Here is a 23,968-nt window from a genome sequence, read left to right as displayed (position 1 = left end):
GTTAGTTCAGGAAAACATATTAATAATTCTTTTACTGTGAAATGGGAGTGATGGGAGAGGATGAAACACTGGAGGCTAAGCTGTTCTACTTAACAAATTAATAGGAATTTTGAATGTTTCCCCTGGTCAGCTGATATGAGAGGGATTTATGACCCTGCAGCATGGAGATAAAAGCAGTAGAGGAAAGATCTTAGTAGGGAGAGTAAAAGTGGGTCCCCATATAGTGATGAGGACTAACCAGGACTAGCTGGGGTATAGGGAGAAAGATGCACCAACAAGGGTCTCTTTCTAATTGTGAAAGCTGATGAACTTAAACATCACCATTGTCTGGTGTTGTATTTAAACTGTTTCTTACCCTGTGCTTTTGTAGCATATATGAATTGCAGAAGCTATAAAGCCAAATGTGCAAAAAAAAAAAAAAAAAACCACACAAAAAAACCTTTTTTTCTAAAGTGAAAACTATTATTACATTTTTTCTTGAGCCTGTATATCTTATCAAGGGCCAGAAATGTAGTCTAATTCAATTTGGTAATCAAGAAAGAAAACCAGCCTTTTTTTCTCTCTCTCTCTAGATTTGCATCTAAGTTTAAAAGACTTATGAAATCTAAAATCATCAGGAGAGTAGGGACATTGCATCATGGGGATTGCATGTGGTAGCAAGTATGAGAAAACCCAATTATTTAGTGACTAATAATATCAGAGATATAACTTTTCTCATTTGATAAAAAGACTGGAATCAAGGGGTCCAGGGCTGATATGATGGCTCATTGATGTCATCGAGGGCCCAAGCATTTTCTATATTTCTACTGAGTCATTATTTGCATGTGAACTTTATCCCCATGCATGTCTCCTAGTAGACACTAGGTACATGCTGCATCTTCAGCATCTTGTGTCCATTTCAGGAAGAAAAAAAGAGAAATAGCAGAGGTCAAAAGGCACATACTAGTTGACTCAGCACCTGTTGGAAAAATTTCCCCAACTTCTGCTTATATTTCAGTGGCCTGATTTGTGTCACATAGTCATTCCTAGCTTGAGCAAGGTTGGAAAATATAATGTTTCTTCAACATTTCCAAATAAAATAGCGGTGTGGAAGTAAAGAAGAAGAGACCACGGGGATTAGGCAGGCAACCTGTGATGTCTTGCAGAGGCGGCACACTGTCCACATCAGCGCCCTCTGAGACATTGCTTCTCCTCAAGTCCTCAGGTAATGGTCTCCATTTCCATTGACACTTATTTTCTTTCTCCATTGAGACACAGTGATCTAAGATTATAATGGACTTTGTGCAGGAGTCTGGGTGGGTGAAAGGATGATGTTGCTAATTTGGGCACTTAACACAGGGAGCACATGGATGCCTCATTTCAAAAGCTGCTCATTTGAGTAAGAAAACCTCAGCGGTGTTTAAGCCAATCTCTTCGATTATTAGTTACTCTTGGGACCTGGACACTGAAGTAACATTTGCAATTGACTACAGACTAGAACACATCTAAATTTCATGGAAAATAAATTGTTTCCTCACTTGCTACTTACAGATAACTTTTAGTGTTTAATTAACCTCAGAACCTCAAACAACACTCTGTAAATCCTCTTTGAGCAGCACAATCTTGATAATGTCCTACTATTCTGGGCTGTGAGTATCTTTGGTCAAAAAGAAAAACACATGATCTGTTTTCTCCAGCTACTGAAAAGCAGGTCTCCAGATTACTTAAAGTTAAAATGAATGCAAGTTGTTTCTGCCCTCTGACAGGATCAGAAGATGATTTGAAAAGAAAGAAATTGATATTCTCAATATCCTAATGATTATAATTCTACATATTACCCCAATTTTTCTTAAGCTATTGTCTGCTGTGTCAAGGGAATGCTTTGGGATCAACATGTTTGCATAACACTTCTTGAGTTTCTCTTGAATTAGTGATTACTTAGGATCTGTTAGGATTCTCAGGCAGTGTGGCTCTCCAGACACCCAGCATCCCATTCTGAGAGCAATGGATTCACAACAACTTCAGGGAATCCTCCCCAAGAGCCTGGTGTCTGCAGGTCTTAGTTTATGATGCAGGGAAGACTTTCCAGGGAATGGATCCAAAAGCATTGTTGTTCTTAGAACTCGGAAAGGAACAGGATTCCTCTGGGAGGGGATGGGGAGCTATGAAGACTTGAGAAACTAGAGCAACTACCAGTCACAGACATTTCAGGGGATCTCAGGAAACCTACTAATCCTCTATCCAGACACACAGATGCTCCAGGACTCCTTTTTTGAGTATTCTTTCCGGGGAGTCAAAGAATATTTAGGGTCAGTTTAAAAGGCTTTGCTCCTAGACACTTGTTACAGTGGCAGAAAGTGTGATCATGTCTCACCTATCATGGCATATTTTGAGGTGCAGTCAGGAAGAAAGGCTGAGAAACAGCAGAAGGCAACACTGGGGAGACTGGGGTCTGACCTGACTTCTGCCCTCAAAGCTTCCATCTTCCAAGCTAGGGGTTTCACCCTCTCTTTCAGTTCCTGCCGTCCCAGATGTATGGACCAAGCCTGGCATTTGGTCTGTGCTGTTCTTTCACTTGCAGTTTAGATGTAGGATCAAAACCTAGGAACTGAGGTTTTGTCATGTCGTTATGAGCATGTCCCTGCCATATATTCTATTTTTCAGGCCTGACTCTCATCTTTTTCCATTTTGAAGTTTTAGAGTTCTGTTCCCCAAGATGTGATTGGGTCTTGGATTTTTTCCCTACAGCTCACCTCTAGCCTTTCTGTGCTGTTAGCCTTGATCACAAGCTGATTACAGTTCCTATTGCTTCCAGATGACTCCAGGACAAAGTGTTAGCAAGGAGCAACGGACTTTTCTTAGGTTTTCTAGAGTTTTTCAGGTTCAAGCTTATCAGTGAGATAGACACACTTTCAATCCCTTTGTACCTTCTATCCTTCCCTTCATGAAACATTAGTTTGCTCGATTCTATTAGATCCAAGGTCTTAGCTCTTGTCTTCAAGAAGTTCATATTCTAGTGGGACAAAAACAGACATAATGTGATATGTATCATGAGACTAAGATAGACTGTGAGAAGACCGTGATACCCAGAATTCTCAGAGGGGGGAATAAAAACTGGCTGTGAGCCAGAGGCATCAGGAAGCCAGAGATTTGAGCAGAATTCTAACGGATGGTGATGTTTCCCACAGGACGGCCATTCTCAATCTTTTCTTTTATAGACCTTTAAGAACCTGATGAAACAAGGGAGGAAAGGCTAAAAATGTCTATGAGCGCTGTGGTAAAAGCAGCTCAGAAGTAAAAGTTGAGATCCTGAACTGCAGTTACAAAGAGTGACCTGAACAAGTCATTTTTCAAAATGCATCTTGATATTTTTATCTATAAAATATCATTGAAGGAGATATGATTGAATAATAATTCAGATCTCTACTTGCTTTAAAATTATATAATTCTATGACCCAGTTCATCACCTTTGGATAGAGTCATACTTAGTATATTTCAAAGAAATAACACTTTCTTATCAAAAGACAAAAACAACCTTTCTAGCTCATCCAGAAGATTGTAAAATTATTGGAAAAAGTATGATGCATACAGTGGGATCTTTTTAATTAATTTATTAATTTTAATTGGAGGTTAATTACAATATTGTGGTGGTTTTTGCCATACATCAACATGAATCAGCCACGGGTGTATATGTGTCCCCCCCCATACTGAACCCCCCTTCCACCTCCATTCCCACCTCATCCCTCTGGGTTGTCCCAGAGCACCGGCTTTGAGTGCCCTGCTTCATGCATCGAACTTGCACTGGTCATCTACTTTACATGTGGTAATATACATGTTTCAATGCTATTCTCTCAAATATCCCACCCTCACCTTCTCCCACGTAGTCCAAAAGTCTGTTCTTTACATCTGTGTCTCTTTTGCTGTCTTGCATATAGGGTCGTCATTATCATCTTTCTAAATTCCATATATATGCATTAATATACTCTATTGGTGTTTCTCTTTCTGACTTCCTTCACTCTGTATAATAGGTTCCAGTTTCATCCACCTCATTAGAACTGTTTCAAATGTGTTCTTTTTTACAGCTAAGTAATATTCCATTGTGCATATGTCCCACAACTTCCTTATCCATTCATCTGCCGATGGACATCTAGGTTGCTTCCATGTCCTAGCTATTGTAAACAGTGTTGTGATGAACACTGGGGTACATGTATCTCTTTCAATTCTGGTTTCTTCAGTTTGTATGCCTAACAGTGGGATTGCGGGTCATATGGAAGTTCCATTTCCAGTTTTTTAAGGAATCTCCATACTGTTCTCCATAGTGGCTGTACTAGTTTGCATTCCCATCAACAGTGTAAGAGGGTTCCCTTTTCTCCACACCCTCTCCAGAATTTATTGCTTGTAGACTTTTTGATGGCAGCCATTCTGATCAGCGTGAGATGGTGCCTCATTGTGGTTTTGATTTGCATTTTTCTGATAATGAGTGATTTGAGCATTTTTTCACATATTTGTTAGCCATCTTACACAGTGGGATTTTAACAAACCTAACATTTTACACATGTTCAAAGCCTGTCATAATAATGAAGGCCAACCTTTAATAAGCAACTAATATCTGTCAAGCAAGTTGCTAAGTACAAACATGCATTATATTATTGAATTCTTGCATTATTCAATGGATTAAGTGATATTATTATTCCCATTTTATAGAAGAGGAAACTAAGGCTTGTAGAGATTAAATTACTTTCCTAAGGAATCTCATTTGGATCTGAATTTAGGAATTCTGACTCTACAATCCAGGTACCCCATCTCTGCCGTGGCTTATTTTTCCAGTGGAGTGAGATTTTTTTAATCAGTTTATAATGTTTCTTAGGTCACAGATACTTTGAAAATCCAATGAATTTCCAGTCTGAAAAGTATCATCCAGAAAGACAAATATATATATATACACACACATACAACTACCTATGCCCACTTACACATGGGCACATACACACATATTTCCTATATATATGTATCAGGATCCTAAAAATTCTTGAGATCTGTTGCACAGACTTCAGTTCGAGTTTTCCTCCTGAAAGTCAAGAATAGCTGGAGGAGACTGAGGAAAGTCAAGATTAGTCAAGAGCACAGAAGTACAGAACAGACTTTTGAACTCTGTGGGAGAAGGTGAGGGTGGGATGTTTCAAAAGAACAGCATGTATATTATCTATGGTGAAACAGATCACCAGCCCAGGCGGGATGCATGAGACAAGTGCTCGGGCCTGGTGCACTGGGAAGACCCAGAGGAATCGGGTGGAGAGGGAGGTGGGAGGGGGGATCAGGATGGGGAATACATGTAACTCCATGGCTGATCCATGTCAATGTATGACAAAACCCACTGAAATGTTGTGAAGTAATTAGCCTCCAACTAATAAAAATAAAAAAAAAGGAAAGGCCACCAAAAAAAAAAAAAAAAAAAGAGAGTGGCTATATGTATACATGCAACTGATTCTCTTTGCTCTACACCTGAAACTAACACAACATTGTAAATCAAGTATCCTCCAATAAAAATGTTTTTAAAAGTTAAAAAAAAAAAAAAGAGCATAGATAATTCACCACGCCCATCTTTTCTGAAGAGTATAGGGTTCTGGCTGCTGGTTCAAACAGGCGTAGAGTTTGCAGAAGATGCTGATACAAGGATTCCCAGGAGAAACTGTCAGTCCGATGAGGTTGCAGATCTGCCACTGTTCAAGGCACATTGGAACTCACTTTGTCCTAAAAATGGAATCATCTTTCTCTAATTACTCTTTTTCACCATGAACTTGATTGGCTTGTCTCCAAATCCAATGTCTCCTAGGAAGGGACTTAGGCCTTTCAAAACCAGTCCTAGACTGAATCAATTGTGTTGTAGGTTGTAGTACCAAAAACTTAAAAAATGTCCTTGAACTTGGTTGAGCCATGGTTTCTAGAAATTTGCCCTAAATAAATAGTTAAAAATATGTGCAAAGATTTTACTACAAGAATTGTCTTTGGAAATTCTCATTAGTTAAAAATTGGAATAAATGAAGTATTGGAAAAAAATCAAAAAAGAGTTGTATTCTCTCGACTTATTCTTCCTTATATTGAGGCATGGAGTCATAGTCAACTGATAATAACACTCTAAAAGTAAAAATTCACAGATGATATGTAAAATATTCAACTCAGTATTTCTTTCCCACTGAAATGAACCCCTTAGAAATCAAGACTGAAATATGTCATAATAACACTTTTTCTTCTCTTACAGCTCTGCTCTATGAATTTTTGTTTCATGCCAATGAGGCAGTCTTTGCAAATGCAATGTGATGTCATTTGTCCACTAGGGGGAGACTTGCCCACACTTATAACCTATACTTCCTCCTGCTCCCTTCCCCTTGCTTTGGATAAGAACTGGAACTTGATTACAGCAGCAGCTCATTTACCAGGTTTCCTTTGCTAAGCAAGGCATTGTAGTTTGATTAACAAAATGTTCTAGTTAATGTTCAATTCTCGTGTCAAGAAGTGAAGAGGAAGGTGAGAAGTGACTCTTAGGCAAATAAGGTAGTGACTTCCCTCCTTTTCCGTGGTGTCCTTTGAGAGGAGTGACTCTAACTGGACCCTGGAAGGCGCCAGCAGTCCGCGCCTCAGGAGAGAAAGCACAGCTGCCGTGTCGCCAGCTCCAGTGTGGGCAGGACAGCGGACCCAAAATACGCAGTCTGCAGCCAGCCCTGTCCCTGCCTTTTTTAGACTGTTTCCGGCCAGGCTGACTCATAGCAGCTAAGACAGCAAAATGTACCTGAGGCGATTGCTGACGGTATTCCAACAGCCTTATTTTTCTGTCCTATCTCTTTCTGCTGTACTCTGCCTGGCTGCTTTCCCTTTCCATCACCTCTGCCAACTTATTCCTCAGGCCTCTGAGCTGCCCTTGGTAATGGCCAGCCCTTTGAATGGTTCTCAGCAGTAAAGGAGCAAGGGACCTGACCTTGTCTAAAGGTTATTCCCCAAGTTCATAAATTTTCTGAGCAATGTGCATCCACATTATGTCTGGGATCATATCTGTTCTACTGAGGTTTGCAATACACACTTATATGCACACACATCATCGAGTTTTATTTTTCTGATTTCAGAAGTCATTTGAATTGCAAGAATTTTCTCTGAATGCAATTCAGAAAGTCACATCACATGCCCGTTTTTATCCTTACTCCTCCTTTAGCTTGAATTTGTAGTAGGCATACACAGGAGAATAGCTGAATAGGGCTGCTTTAAACATTAGGGTGCATGTATCTTTTCATATTTATGGAGATTGTCACACTGAGTGAAATCAAACATAAAAAGACAAATATCATATGATATCACTTATACGTGGAATCTAAAAAAAAAGGGTACAAATGAACTTATTTACGAAACAGAAGTAGAGTCGCAGATAGAGGAAACAATCATGGCTACCAGGTAATAGGAGGGGGAGGTTTAAACTGGGAGACCAGGACTGACAGATACACACGACTAGGGCTTCCTAGATGGCTCAGTGGTAAAGAATTTGTCTGCCAATGCAGGAGGCACAGGTTTGATCTCTGAGTCAGGAAGATCCCCTGGAGAAGAAAATGGCAACCCATCCCAGTGTTCTTATCTGGAAAATCCCATGGACAGAAGAGTCTGGCAGGCTACAGTCCATAGGGTTGTAAAGAATCAGACACAACTGAGCACACACACACATATATAAAATAGATAACTAATAAGAACACTGTAGAGCACAAGGTATTCTACTCAATACTCTAGTGGCCTATATGGGAAAAGAATCTAAAAAAAAAAAGACTGAATATATGTATGTGTACAACGGATTCACTTTGCTGTTCCCCTGAAACTAATACAACATTGCAAAATGTCTACACCCCAATAAAAATTAAAAAGAAAAAATAAATTGTTTTAAACCAAAACAAATGGTAGGTATCTTGCCTTCTAAAGGGAGAAGGCAAAATTCATCAATAAAGAGGATACCGGGGTCTCCTTTTTTAGCTGTGGAACAACATCATAGTCAACCCAAACTGCAAGCAGATACATACATGCTTGCGAAGGATTACATGACATTCAGCCTGGCAGGCTAGAGTCTGTGGGATAGCAAAGAGTCAGACACAACTGAGCATGCATGCATGATGAAGAAATTTATCCTAAGACATTGGCTGATACAGCTGTGGGGGCTGACTGACAAGCCCAAATTCACATGGGAAGGCCAGCAGCCTGGAAATTTTGAGGCAGGAGTTGATGCTCCAGTCTTGAGGCTGAATTTCTTCTTCCTTAGGAGAAACCTCATTAAGTCCTTTCCATTGATTGGATGAGGCTCACCCACATTATCAAGGATAATCTCCTTCACTTAAAGTCAATTGTTCGTAGGTGCTAACCACAGCTACAAAATACTTTCATGACAACACCTAGGTGAGTATTGTTGAGTAGCTGGATACCACAGCCTAGTGAAGAGACACAAGAAAACTTTCCATCACTGGCATGTGCCTGTTTAACCACAAACTTAATGAAGATGCAGAACAGTCCCATCATCCCAGAGAATTTGGTCATGCCTCTTTGTGATCAATCCTTCCCACCTGCACAACCCACTCCCAGCCCCCCGAACTCCTAGTCTGTTTTCTCCCTGTATTGTTGTCTTTTCCAGAAAATCATATAAATGGAACCACACAATATGTAGTCTTTCAAATCTGGCTTCTTTTGCTTGGTGTGATGTAAATGAGATTCACCCACATTGTTGCATGTGAGTAGATTGCTTCTTTTTATTGCTGAGAAAAATTCCCCTGTATGGGGAAGTACCATGATTCTAAATTAATTTTGTTAATGGGAGAGATATTATCTCTTATTTCTCCAAATCAGGCATGCTACAGAAGTTTGAAAATACATAGGCATGTACATGGAATAGATATAACTCAATGAAGAATCGTATCTGAAGCACATTCCTCCATGCCTGCACAGGTATTTTTCCTTGAAAAAAGATGATTTCATTGGCCACACAGAGTCAAGGCCAGGGTGGATCTTAAAAGCATCGGTCTTTATAATCTCCTAATTGGCCATATGGCACAGCAAACTATTTCAGAGCCAGATTCAGTTGACACTGATTATCATAATGGTTAAAGGCTGAGCCACAAAATCAGATCAGGGAAGAGTTGGATTCCTGAACTAGTCATGAAGATGGTAAAAGGCATAACACTGATGATCAGACATGACAGATGGTCAGACATGACAGACATACATGTTACAGCATAGGTGTCAATCAGTCTACATAAAGTGGAAGTAGGACTTTCATCCACATGATCTGACATAAGACCTGTGCTTAAGAAGTCAAGGAAGTCCACAGTCTAACCTGGTCCAGGGGGCCCAGCCCCTCTGTATCTGATGGAGCCTCAGTCTGCTGTGACTAAACTCTCACCCTGTCTGTGATGTAGGAGTGGAGTGCTTTAGATGGAGCAAGGTCTGAGTGTCCTATAAACTCGATACCAAAGTTGACCTCCTGTCTGCCAATGTCGATAGTGTTGGGCTGGGGTCTTCCTTTCTCAGTCAACACAAATGTATTCAGAAGTTTCTATGGATCCCTCATGGTGCTCAGCCCTGGGGGTATGAGAACAAATCAGACTCTCCTGGTTCCTGTCTTCATGGAACATGAATTCTGTTGTGGAAATGTGTATGATCAAGTAATTGAACAAAGAACTGAAAAATCATTGAATGTGATTTTTAGTGTGAATCATCATGGTTCCTGGCTCATAGCTCCCAAAACTCAAAGAGGGAAGCAAATAAAGAACTGAGGTTCAGAATATGTGAAGTGGGGAGCAAAAAAGTCCTCTATGAGACATTTGAGAAAAGACAGGATGAGTTAGAGGAAGAAAGTCATGGACAGAAGGAACAGCATGTGCAGAAGCTCTGGTAGAGACAGGGTGTACCTGGAACAGGCCGAGGGAGTGTGAGAGGCAATGGGACAGGATCAGGAGGTGTCAGGCCACCAGCAGCCTGTGGGCTGTGCAGAGATTGGGTTTCCTTTAGTGAAACGGGAAGCCTGTGGAGGGTTCACAACACAGGGGTCAGATGACCTGATTTGTGTTTTATTTTTTTTTTTTTGTGGGTTTTGAATATCTTTTTTATTTCTCTCACTTCCCACAACCAGAAAAAAAAAAAAAAAAAAAGATACAATCAACGCAGGTACAAGGATCCAATTTTTAAAAATCAGAGTACAAAGAGGATCACAGCCCTGCCCAGGTCTAACTTACATATTTACATTTATGGAGAGGTGTGTGGTGTGGGTGTGGCTGCGGAAGCATGTTTAAAAGGCAGTATTACAAAATATACAAAGGTGGTCTTTCTTAGTAGAACCTGGCCTAGTTTCCAAATGAGAGCGCTACATAACACAAATCACAGTACTACTTACTATATAACTTACGAAAAATGCTGTACAGTTGCAGGAGTATAAATATAGAGTATAAATGGCTGTTTTGGAATCTGTATCTACATAGGGAAGGTCAGGGAAGGCTCAGTTCGGTATCCCAAACTGCTAAAGTGATTGAGAAGCTAGAATAGGGAAGGACAGGGTCTGGGAGCACGGCTGCATTGATCCCATTTCCCAGGCTTGGTTGAAGCTCACTCTCCAGGGAGAAGTAGGTTTGTTGAGGGTAAGAAGCAATGGCAAGAGGAGGTGTAAATAGTAATACAACGGGGGCTCTCGAAGGCACAGAGAAAGCATCCTATGTATCCCTTGATTGGATTGTTGAATCATATCCTTTAATATCCTTTGTATGCTTGCTCCTTGGAAGGGAAGTTATGGCCAACCTAGATAGCATATTAAAAAGCAGAGCCATTACTTTGACAACAAAGGTCTGTCTAGCCAAGGCGATGGTTTTTCCAGTAGTCATGTATGGATGTGAGAGTTGGACTATAAAGAAAGCTGAGAATAGAAGAATTGATGCTTTTGAACTGTGGTGTTGGAGAAGACTCTTGAGAGTCCTTTGGACTGCAAGGAGATCCAACCAGTCCATCCTAAAGGAGATCAGTCCTGGGTGTTCATTGGAGGGACTGATGTTGAAGCTGAAACTCCAATACATTGGTGACCTGATGCAGAGAGCTGACTCATTTGAAAAGACCCTGATGCTGGGAAAGATTGAGGGCAGGAGGAGAAGGGGACAACAGAGGATGAGATGGTTGGATGGCATCACCAACTCAATGGACATGGGTTTGGGTGGACTCCAGGAGCTGGTGATGGACAGGGAGGCCTGGCGTGCTGCGGTTCATTGGGTTGCAAAGAGTTGGACACGACTGAGTGATTGAACTGAACTGAATAATAAACCAGGAATCTAGTGTGTAAACTGGATTTTTGAGTCCTGTGAGCAGCCCTAGCAAATTAATTGAACCCAAGAAGTGGGCTGTGAGAACCTCTCATTTACAGCCAGTGGGTGAGAAGCACCTGGACTTGTGTGATTGGAGTCTGAACTGGAGGACAGTTGTGTGGGACTGAGTCCTCAATCACTGGGATCGGATACTATTTCGAGGAAATAGTGTTAGAATTGAATTGAATTGTAGGACACCTAACTGGTATTGCTTGGTGGGTATCAGAACCCTTAATTAGCAATTTAGTTACACTTATTAATAAATAACTCCAATCATTCCCTCAATAGTACCTGAAGAATGATATTGGCTATCTTATTAGAAAAGTAGCATAGTATATTGAAGAGAATATGAATTTAAGTGTAGATGGATCTGACCTTGATTCCTGACTCTGCCACTAGTTGGCTGTGTATTCTTAGGTAAATTGTTCAAATTCTCTGACTCTCAATTCCCTGATCTGTAAAGCAAGGATGATATTAATGTTTGTTTACATACTTATTATGAGGTATACATTAATTAAGGTTCAGTTCAGTTCAGTTTAGTTGCTCAGTCGTGTCCGACTCTTTGCGACCCCATGAATCGTAGCACACCAGGCCTCCCTGTCCATCACCAACTCCCGGAGTTCACTCAAACTCATGTCCATCGAGTCGGTGAAGCCATCCAGCCATCTCATCCTCTGTCGTCCCCTTCTCCTCCTGCCCCCAATCCCTCCAAGCATCAGGCTCTTTTCCAATGAGTCAACTCTTTGCATGAGGTGGCCAAAGTATTGGAGCTTCAGCTTCAGCATCAGTCCTTCCAATGAACACCCAGGGCTGAACTCCTTTAGGATGGACTGGTTGAATCTCCTTGCAGTCCAAGGGACTCTCAAGAGTCTTCTCCAACATCACAGTTCAAAAGCATCAATTTTTCAATACTCAGCTTTCTTCACAATCCAACTCTCACATCCATACATAACCACTGGAAAAACCATAGCCTAGACTAGACGGACCTTTGTTGTCAAAGTAATGTCTCTGCTTTGTAATATGCTATCTAGGTTGGTCATAACTTTCCTTCCAAGGAGTAAGCGTCTTTTAATTTCATGGCTGCAATCACCATCTGCGGTGATTTTGGAGCCCCAAAAAATAAAGTCTGACACTGTTTCCATTGTCTCCCCATCTATTTCCCATGAAGTGATGGGATCAGATGCCATGATCTTAGTTTTCTGAATGTTGAGCTTTAAGCCAACCTTTTTACTCTCCTCTTTCACTTTCATCAAGAGGCTTTTTAGTTCCTCTTCACTTTCTGCCATAAGGGTGGTGTCATCTGCATATCTGAGGTTATTGATATTTCTCCTGTCAATCTTCATTCCAGCTTGTGCTTCTTCCAGCGCAGCGTTTCTCATGATGTACTCTGGTGCTGCTGCTGCTGCTAAGTCACTTCAGTCGTGTGCGACTCTGTGCGACCCCATAGACGGCAGCCCACCAGGCTCCCCTGTCCTTGGGATTCTCCAGGCAAGGACACTAGACTGGGTTGCCATTTCCTTCTCCAATGCATGAAAGTGAAAAGTGAAAGTGAAGTCACTCAGTCGTGTCCGACTCTTAGCGACCCCATGGACTGCAGCCTACTAGGCTCCTCCATCCATGGGATTTTCCAGGCAAGAGTACTGGAGTGGGGTGCCATTGCCATCTCTGATGATGTACTCTACATATAAGTTAAATAAGCAGGGTGACAATATACAGCCTTGATGTACTCCTTTTCAGTAAACAATTTTAAAAATTACAAAGTCATATGCAATGTTAAGTGTAGTAGGAATGAATCCTAGTCCACAGACAGATATGTAAGGAAAAGTTTTATGGTTTTACTTTATATCATTTAATTCTGAATTTGGGTACCCACCCACCTCTGAAACAGGTGAAAATTCAACTTCAGCCATTATTCAGCTTACATCTACTCCTACTGTAATACTCAGTCAAGATTCTTAAGGTTTTCCATAATACCACAACATTACTTTAGTACCACAGACCCCACTAGTTACCGTGGAAACACCATATGATTCTTTCAGGCCCAGCATCTTCTATGTCACACTTGAATATGGTGCAGCCTCCCCAGATAAACTATACAATCATCCTTCTACAAGGACTCCTGCAAGGGAGAAAGCCCAACCTACTTGAGTAAGTAAAGGACCTCTCTTTTTCCTCAGCCTTGGGCATTCTTCCTTCTCTTTCCTTGCCCTTAAAAACCTTTCAATTATTATGCTGCTCTTCTGGGACACACATTTTCTTTGAAAATGCTGTTAACTGAGAGTCACTTTGCTTTCATTGCTACCAAAATTCCTAAGATAAGGAAGCCCCAGGGGGCCTGGCTATCTCTGCTAAAAGAATTAGGAGTTGGGAAGGTAAAGAAAGGATAACCATTGCTATTTTAATAAATTATGTTCTATGATAGCTGCTTTTATTAATTTGCATGGGATCTTTGGTAGTCTTGTTGGACCGTCTGCCTTACACAGGGATTGGCCCATTCAAGATCTTGGAAAACATTGGCTTTAAGAGTACAGGGGATATATGTAAAAATTTTAATTCTTTAAAGGAAGGTGCTTCTCAAGCTAGATACCTAGCTTGGAGTAGGAAAAACTGGCCCCCTTGTTGATGCAAGTATTACCTCTCAGTAGGGAACAGTGCTCTTTGTTAGGCACCATTTAAGAGATCATACACATTAACTTAACACATAAATGGATACTTACAAGATGATTTCTTCCAAGAATGGCTGTGGAGCATTGAAGCAAATTTCCTGGCGAGGGCCTGGTTGCCATGTTCAGTCAACCAAGGAAATGAACATCACTATCTACTTGACTAGATAGTGGTCCCTTCGGCTGCCCACACAGTTCCATCCTCACCTAAGTTTCTGTGCCTGAAAGAGCAGTAATAGATACCTCACTTAAAATATTGGCCTATGAATTCGGAACAGCAACAAATTGAGTGTCACTATAGTCAGTGATGTTGCTCAGTCGTGTCCGACTCTTTGCAATCCCATGGACTGAAGCCTACCGGGCTCCTCCATCCATGGAATTTTCTAAGCAAGAGTACTTGAGTGGGTTGCCATAGGATGTGTGCAATTCACCAACATAAAGTCCCTAAGAAGATGCCAGACACCAGCAGAAAAGCCATCTTCCCAAATTACTATATAATAATGGAAATTCTCACTCATTATTCTAAGATCAAAATAAGAAACCTTGAAATATTATGTAGTATTAATCCTTGCCTCCATGCAGCCTGAACCTAGCATAGCTTAGCAATGTTTATCCCAAGTCTCTGAACAAAGGAAGTCAGGTGAGGTACAAAAACCCTCTTTTTGCCTGTTGCCATCTCTGTATAGCCTGTTTGAGTGCCCAGTGAAAGACCCCCAAACTTAACAATGTAGCAGATAAAATCAGGTAGCTGGTAAGTGAGATTCAAGATCTCAAGCCAGCATTCAGATTTGGAGGGCTTATGTATTTTACAGATAGGTTATTTAATTTGCAAAGAAAACAACAATGTACTACACGTATCTTACAAAATAATATATAGAACACTCTTATCCTTTTGCTTAGTTTTTTAAATGTGGGATTGTATATAATAAAACCTTTAAATATATGCCAATTATACATTGTCTCATGAACTACAACAACATTATTAAGGTAAGGTTTGAAAGGATACTCAAGCCCAGAGGGATAAAGAAAATGGCCCAGGGGCTTCCCTGACAATCCAGTAGTAAAGACTCTGCACTATCAATGTAGGGGACATGGGTTCGATCCCTGGTCAGGGAACTAAGATCCCGCATGCCACACTGCACAGCCGAAAACAACAACAAAGGGGAAAAAGGAAATTGGCCCAATGTCATACAGACAGGTGTGGGAAAGCCTTGATTTAAACCCAGTTGTGATCAAATGCTTTATGATGACTATTGAATATGAACTATGACTATGAATATGAACTATTCTTAAAATAGTTCAGAATACTTCTTGTTTTCTGTCTCTCCCTGTTTGTCTTTAGTTTTGATTAATCAGATTTTGAACACTGTAAAGTACTCTATTATATTTGTTCAAAGAAAGAGTGAAACTCTTTGTTTCCCTTTTTGTTCCTGAACTGGTGGCTGGGGTCCTCACGGCTGTGCCAGCCGTGGAACATTGAGACCCACCAGGTTTATAACTTCAGCCTAAATTTGACGACTTTTGTTCTCTACTTTCTCCTTTAATTCTTTAAAGCTCAAAACACTTCAGCTGAACCAGTGTGTTAATTCCATCTATGAGAATAAATAAAAATTCACGTTGATGAAATGCAGTCTCTGGGTGGGAGGAAGGAAAGCATAATCGGAACCTGCTTCTTAGGAAGAATAAGGGGTGGCTCAGCTTTAAAGAAGCTGCCTGCCAATGCAAGAGACACAGGAGGCACGGGTTCTATCCCTGGGTCGGGAAGATCCATGGAGAAGGAAAGGACAGCTCACTCCAGTATTCTTGCCTAGAAACTCCCATAGACAGAGGAGCACGGCAGGCTACAATCCATGGGGTCACAAACAGTCAGACATGACTGAGTGAGCACATCACAGCACAGAGCAGCCAGCCCCCGAACACACACACCTAAATTATCCCACACACACACCTGTATCTATGGCTCTTAGTCCTGACTAACCTCTTTTACATGGTCCATTAGCACCTCTTCCTACAGCTGAAGACTAGTCTGATTTAGACCCAAGGGGCATCCTCATCAACATTGTCTTACTACCATCCTAGAATTCCTTGCCTTCCAAACTTCAGAGACCTGCTTTGCTAATCTCCAGATCTGTATCTGTCAGTGGACATCTGTCTCCAGTGCTAGAGGAAGACTCAATAATATGTAACTTTTTCTATCCCAAGCACATACTGTCAAAGATGAGGCACTTAGTGGCTCAGCAATACTTTATATCATCTTTTGTTGATTCCCTGGTATAATGATCTTGACCTCCATGCTATCTCAGCCACTCATACGCAGAGATAAACCTTAAACACTGCAGAATAATAATTGTAGAATCTCAGTTTCCATCATCCCAATTTTGATCATCTCTACTCCCTAAATTTCCCTGCCCACTTCCTCTACTACTCTAATAATTTTTCAACCCCTCAGACACAACTAATCCATTAACCTTAACATACTTTCTCTATAGATCTCCTCACATCCTTGCTTCCCTAGTTTTCCCACTTATATTCCATAGTTCATGATAATAAGCACTCTTGTACATGCTCTCAAGAGTACATTAGACTCACTAGGAAAACACAGTTCAGTTCAGTTCAGTCGCTCAGTCGTGTCTGACTCTGCGACCCCATGAATCGCAGCACGCCAGGCCTCCCTGTCCATCACCAACTCCCGGAGTTCACTCAAACTCATGCCCATCGAGTCAGTGATGCCATCCAGCCATCTCATCCTCTGTCGTCCCCTTCTCCTCCTGCCCCCAGTCCCTCCAAGCATCAGGCTCTTTTCTAATGAGTCAACTCTTCGCATTAGGTGGCCAAAGTATTGGAGTTTCAGCTTCGGCATCAGTCCATCCAATGAACACCCAGGACTGATCTCCCTTAGGATGAACTGGTTGGATCTCCTTGCAGTCCAAGGGACTCTCAAGAGTCTTCCCCAACACCATAGTCCAAAAGCATCAATGCTTCAGCACTCAGTTTTTCTCACAGTCCAACTCTCACATTCATACATGACCACTGGAAAAACAATAGCCTTGACCAGATGGACCTTTGTTGGCAAAGTAATGCCTCTGCTTTTTAATATGCTATCTAGGTTGGTCATAACTTTCCTTCCAAGGAGTAAGCATCTTTTAATTTCATGGCTGCAGTCACCATCTGCAGTGATTTTGGAGCAAAAAAAAAAAAAAAATAAAGTCTGACACTGTTTCCACTGTTTCCCCATCTATTTGCCATGAAGTGACGGGACCAGATGCCATGATCTTAGTTTTCTAAATGTTGAGCTTTAAGCCAACTTTTTCACTCTCCTCTTTCACTTTCATCAAGAGGCTTTTTAGTTCCTCTTCACTTTCTGCCATAAAGGTGGTGTCATCTGCATATCTGAGGTTATTGATATTTCTCCTGGCAACCTTGATTCCAGCTTGTGCTTCTTCCAACCCAGCATTTCTCATGATGTACTCTGCATATAAGTTAAATAAGCAGGGTGACAATATACAGCCTTGACGAACTCCTTTTCCTATTTTGAACCAGTCTGTTGTTCCATGTCCAGTTGCAAATCCTGGTTAAATCTCCATTTATTTAAATGCCTTGAACCAGTAAGTCTCTTCAACTTTTGTTAAAGGATTCTATGTTTGTTCTCAGAGCATGACTCCATTGCTCTGCAGACAGTTTACAATTCTATTTTAGCCTTCAATTCCTGTTTGTGCAAAGCCTCAAGTTTAGGTGAGAGGTTAGGACAGTCTTAGAGTTTTCCTGAGCATGTGTACAACCCAGCACATGTGTGAAGTCTTTTTGATTCTCTAGAAGACGTCAAAAGTTTTTCAAACTGTTGAAATAATGTTTCCAAGCTATTCCTTTTAAGTGTTCTAGTCAGCCTTCCTTTTAAGTGTCCCCGATCACTTATCGCACCTAGGCTGCTATGATATTAAATGATTACCACTGGTTGTTTTGAAAAATGCTGTAGGAAACATTCTGGTATCAATGAGTAAGCTCAAGTTAGGTCAAATAAAGACAAGCTTTGTAAGTTGGGGTTCATAGGTAGCTGTCACACAAGTCAGATAATAACAATTCTTGGGGACAGGGCTTTGTTCATGGCTCCTGATTTGTTCTATCTCTCTCCAGGTGCTGGTAGCCCATTGCTAGGTTTTTCTGGCTACCTTGAGTGGAAGAGAAGGAGATGAGAAAAATGTAAGTTAAAGCATCATGAAACTCCCTGTTCTTATCTTAACTCCCTGTGTCTTATCTATTTTTCTTGAATAAAAATTCCTCAGATTTTTGCAAGCCTTTGGTTAATTTCCAGAATTCTGAAAAAGTTGAATTTTTTTTTTGCAAATGTTCTCATTGATTTTATGGAGGAGCAGAAATTCAGAGATTTTCACACTCTTTGTCTGAGCACTGTATTATTTTTGTATCACACAAACCCAGCTTATCTCCCATCTTAAAAACTAAATCCCTTATCACCACATTTTCATTGAGGAACACTGGGAAATGTTAATGTCACATTTGTATTTTCCCAGAAACTTTCAGTGAAGATGTTTTACCTTAAAGCAATGGGTACATACAATTGTGCTGCAGTAGATTCTTAACAGAGTTATTTGGAAACAGACCATCCATCTTTTCTTCAATCCTGTATTTGAAAACCTACTCCATTTCATCCCAGCGACCCACTTAAATATGTAAGCCCTATTTTCATGTTCATTTGAAGGAGACCTATTAAGTAATCATTATTTTTAATCAACAAACAGCACATTAAAAAACAAAGACATCATTTTGTCGACAAAGGTCCTTGCAGTCAAAGCTATAGGTTTTCCAGCAGTCGTGTCCCGATGTGAGAGTTGGACGATAAAGAAGGCTGAGAGCTGAAGAACTGATGCCTTCAGACTGTAGTGCTGGAGAAGACTCTTGACAAGTGCTCAGGGCTGGTGCACTGAGATGACCCAGAGGGATGGGATGGGGAGGCAGGTGGGAGGGGGGTTCAGGATGGGGAACACATGTAAATCCGTGGCTGATTCATGTCAATGTATGGCAAAAACCACTACAATATTGTAAAATAATTAGCCTCCAACTAATAAAAATTTTAAAAATTAAAAAAAAAAAAAAAAAGAAAGTCACTTGGACAGCAAGAAGATCAAACCAGTCAATCCTAAAGGTAATCAACCCTGAATATTCATAGGAAGGACTGATGCTGAAGCTGAAGCTCCAATACTTTGGCTACCTGCTGTGAAGAGCCAACACATTGGAAAAGACCCTGATGCTGGGAAAGACTGAGGGCAGGAGGAGAAGTGGGTGGCAGAAGATGAGACGGTTAGATAGCATCATCAACCCAACGGACATGAATCTGAACAAACCTCAGGAGATGGTGAGGTGAAGGACAGGAAAGCCTGGCATGCTTCAGTCCATGGGGTCACAAAGAGTTGGACACAACTTAGTGACTGAACAACAATTTCAATCAAAACATTCATTCTCTGTAATCTGTTTTATTGTTTTTAACTAAACACAAAGGTAGGTTTAAAAGTCTGTTTAAGCAAAGTTTAAATCTGTCAAAGAAAAATGTAATAAACTAGATAAAAGAGGCTTTCTTAGATATATTCATGTCTAAAGTCTTCTGAATCCATGCTACTAAATATAAGTTGTAATTTAAATAGCCTCAGGTTACAAGGACAGTGACTAATGAATTATAAAGGAAGATAATTAACTTCCTACACTCTCTAAAAAGCTTGCTTTGTGAGACCCTCTCTGACACTCACTTAGAGAAGACCAGAATATCTGATCAGCATTGTTAAGAAAACTGCCCACTTCTCTTCTATTTTCAGACTCCTTTCAGACTGGGGGTGTAGCTACAGCAGACTGTGGAAATTTTGGAGTGGATCAGAAAAAGAAGCATGGCATGTCAGTAGCTGTTTTGCTATTAACCAGCAGTGGTGTTGGGGGCAAGTCATTTAAACTCTCTATGCCATGGTTTCCTTATTTGTAAAATGAAGGGTTAAGACAGAGAACTCAGCTCAATATTATATAGCAAATATGGGAAAAGAATTTGAAAAGGAGTGTATACATGTGTATGTATAACTGAATCACTTTTTTGTACACCTGAAACTATCACAACATTGTTAATCAACTATGTTTCAATATAAAATAAAAAGTTTTTTTTTTAAAGACACAATAGCCCATAAGCTTTGGTCCCCATCTTATGACCAATGATCCAACTTTTCTCATCCAAAAGTATATGAAGTATGGCAGGATATTCTACAGCTCACGAGGGTTTAAATAATATTTCAAATAAAATAAAAACTGAACAAACTTTCTGACCTGGATGACTTATTTCTATGACTTATCAGAGCATTAAGAAAGGAGAATGACTATTTTTCCTTATGCAACTGACATACTGAACAAACTCAATGTGTGGTTTGTAACTAAAACATGATTTAGTTTTTAATCTTCCCCCCATCCCTTTAAGCATTATCCCTTGGTGGGAATCTTTTATCTGTGATAATCTCTCTTCTGCATGTTTCCTTTACTCTTAGGAAACAGTGAAACATTTGCTTCAAGTATCAAACACTCTCAATTCAGAATATATATATGAAGTCCAGCTTCCTATGATCAGCAAAATGTCAAAATTGGTGTAACATGTTCTTCCTGTTACCAACTTGGACATGCCTCTCAGAATAAGGAGGCTGGTCCTGCTGACTTCTCCTACTTGTCTTATTCTTGAGCAGAGTTCTGGTAGCGAAGGCTTAAAAGGAAAAGTGACAGGACAAGTCTCTCTAGGTGCGTGGTATTGTCTTTATGGGCTCTGCAGTTGATGAAAGCTGTTTCCCACTTCTCCCTTAAAGTGCTTTGAGAACCCCCTTGCTGCCTGTTAGACTCCCTCTCTTGCATTTTCTTTGATTAAAGCAGAAACATACTCAGCCTGAGTTGCCCGTTGAGCTTCCTTTCTTAGCCCTTGGTCATCTGTTGTTAATGCTTCCAGTTCCCCCACCACCCCAACACTTCCAGTTTCTCTCTGTTTTACAGGATCTCAAACAATTCCATTCCAGCTTAATTTCCCCTCTTCTCCGTCTCTCACTATGGGAAAGCTCCTATGTCCTTTGCCCCTACAGACCCTGGGAGACAAGTCAATTGCAACAAAGCAACTCTTCAGGCCCTCTCTATTCTTCAGATTTCTGGGGCAAGCTCAGACCACGCTCCACAGCTGGCTTTACTTTCTCAATAGTACACCAAGGACCAGTCTTCAATGTTTCCTCATGTTAGGGAACAGAATTTCAAAGCTTTCTGAGTGGAGACCTTAGAGACCACACCTGCCCACTCTAAGGGCGACCACCTTGCATATCTCTAGGCTGGTGGCTTTTTGCCCAAAGAGGAAAATGGGGAAGCAGAGCAAGATAACACATCTCTCCAGGAATAAGAAAATCTTCACTGAACTCCTCCCCAAACCTTCTCTCTAATGTTTTATATGCTTTTGATTTCAGAGAAGTGTCCAAACGCTTAGGGATTCCTACTAACTACAAATTCTGCATTTGGAAGTGATGGATAGATTTGTCTGTCTTTGTAATCCCGTATCTATTGTAAGTCGTGCTTCATTTGAAACTAGTTACAGGAAGATTCTCATTCTAAAATCCTGTAGCAGTTACATTAAGCCCAGGGCTGACATGCTACGAGGAAAGAAAAAAAAATTGAGAAGGTAATGAAACAAAGAAAAATATTTTAATTACCCTAACATAAACATGGTATTTTATTGGTGGCTCAGCAGTAAAGAATCCACCGGCAATACAGAAGATTCGGTTTCAATCCCTGGGTCAGGAAGATCCCCTTATTTTGGAGGTCAGTAAAACCATACTTATTTTATAGCTGTAATCTCATTGTACATATGCTTTTGCAATGCATTCTTTTTTTAAAAAAAACTTAACTCCTCACAAACGTTTTGTGACATCATGCTTGGAATTTTAATGTGTGCATATTATCATGAATATTGATGTGTCATTCATTTATCAAAGACCCTTTGAATGCCTACTCTGTGTCCAATACTGGTTCAGGTGCTGAGGTTGCAAAAGTTAAAAAACTGAGTAAGCAGTCTGTTTAGGGAAGTGCGAATTATTATAAGGCAATACTGTATTTGTCACAAGATAGTTAACCACACGAGGTGGGAGTAGAGAATAGAATGTATTTATGTTTTTTAAAGGAAATTCGAAAGGAATCACAAAGGAAGTGTTGAAGCTGAAATGTTTATGGAGGGTGCGTGGGAGTTGGCTGGGTAGGCAAGTAAGAGGAAGTCACCCTTGGTGGATGGAGCAGATTGTACAAGGCAGGGAATTTATTTTGATCTTGTATAAGGTATGAGTGTTTTTCTTTTTTTCAAACTGCTATTGAATCATTCTAAAATGACTCATTAAATAATCCTTGCTCCTCAAGTAGAGAGTTATACTGGGAAGCTTGTTTTATTGTATATTAACTTTATTCTGTTGTTTGGTCTCGCTATTACAATTCCAAGGATTTATAGTCTTTTGAGAGGGCCAAAACCACACTTCTTAAAGTATTGTTGCTTTTTAATAGTTTCAAATACCTAATATGCTAATCTATATCATAACTTCTTTGCCAAGAAATTATTTTCTAAAGCATTCTAATGTTTCCTTAAAGGAACCTAGCTCTCCTTTGATGTTTTGAGATGTCAACAATATTTTTGATATCTCAAACATCTAAAGACAAAACTGCTTCAAATTTTAGCTGAATTAATCAATTTTATTACATTTTCTCTGCTTTTGGCTATAGATAAAAAACTTACACAAAAGTTTTGCAAATCCTACAGATTTTTAGAAAATGTTTTTTTTGCTATTATTGCTGGTGTGTTCCTTATGTTTGTTTCTTGACATAAGTCTAAATGCATATGCCTTCATAATCTCCTAAATAATTTCAGAATATTGATATATTTTTTTTAAAGCATGGAGTTTAGTCCCAATCTTCCAAACTGTGTAATTTGACATATTGAGCAAGACCAACAGATAACTGCCAACGTCTCTACTTTACTTTACATATGTTGGCATTCTTAGGAACATTTGAGGATGGTTAGATTGTTATTTTTATGCTTAGTTTTAGGTTTACATAAATTTAGCTCCACAAATTTCTCCTTGCTCCTAAAGCTCAGAAGAAAATAACACAAACAGTGTAAAGGGACCCATTCTGGCAAAACTCTGGGTTCAGATGTGCCCTCAAAATACCTGATCAAAAGATGGTCATTGACTTGCATGAGGACTGTAGGCCACAGGAGAGGGAGGAGGTGGTGATCATTCTGTGAGGGAATGGCACAGAAACCCAAGACTCTTCCCCTGATTTTAGAAAGTGGGTAGGATTAAAGTTTTCAAAAGGTATATATGCTCTACAATATGTGCACCCAAGCAGCACTGCCAAAATGACAGAATGGCCCTGGAACTTCAACATTGCAACAAGGGAATATTTGCAACAAATTGTCACCTTTTTGAGGCTTCCCAGCTGTCTCAGTGGTAAAGAATCCACCTGTCAATGCAGGAGATATAAGAGACACAGGTTTGATCCCTGGGCAGGAATAGCCCCTGGAGAAGGAAATGGCAACCCGCTCCAGTATTCTTGCCTGAAAAATCCCATGGACAGCAGAGCCTGGTGGGCTATAGTCTATGGGGTCACAAAGAGTTGGACATGACTAAGTATGCACACCCAAATTGCCTTTTTTTACTTTACCTCCTCATCTCCTCCTCTTTGTTCTATAAAACACATTAGTATCCATATCTGGGCAGTATGGTTCTTTGGGACACTATTTCACCATCTTCTTGGTTCACTGGCTTTCCCAATAAAGTTCCCATTCCTTACCATAACAACTTGCCTCTCGATTTATTGGTCTGTCATGCACTGAGCAGTATGAGATTGGTCTCAGTAACACTTAGCTAATGAGGGTGATACTTTCACAAATGGGATTGGTTACCTCATAAAAGA

General features: G+C 40.3%; 1 long non-coding RNA gene across 1 annotated transcript; it reads left to right on the top strand.

The window, feature by feature from the left end:
* Positions 1–1,018: 1,018 nt before the first annotated feature.
* On the top strand, positions 1,019–20,302 carry LOC122674484. The gene is made up of 3 exons (XR_006334976.1): positions 1,019–1,204; positions 18,134–18,199; positions 19,825–20,302. It is a non-coding gene; the product is annotated as an uncharacterized LOC122674484 (long non-coding RNA).
* The last annotated feature ends 3,666 nt before the right edge of the window (positions 20,303–23,968 follow it).

This window comes from Cervus elaphus, chromosome 18 (assembly GCF_910594005.1).
Source record: "Cervus elaphus chromosome 18, mCerEla1.1, whole genome shotgun sequence".
Classification (NCBI taxonomy): Eukaryota; Metazoa; Chordata; class Mammalia; order Artiodactyla; family Cervidae; genus Cervus; species Cervus elaphus.
This window is presented reverse-complemented; position numbering and strand designations above follow the sequence as displayed.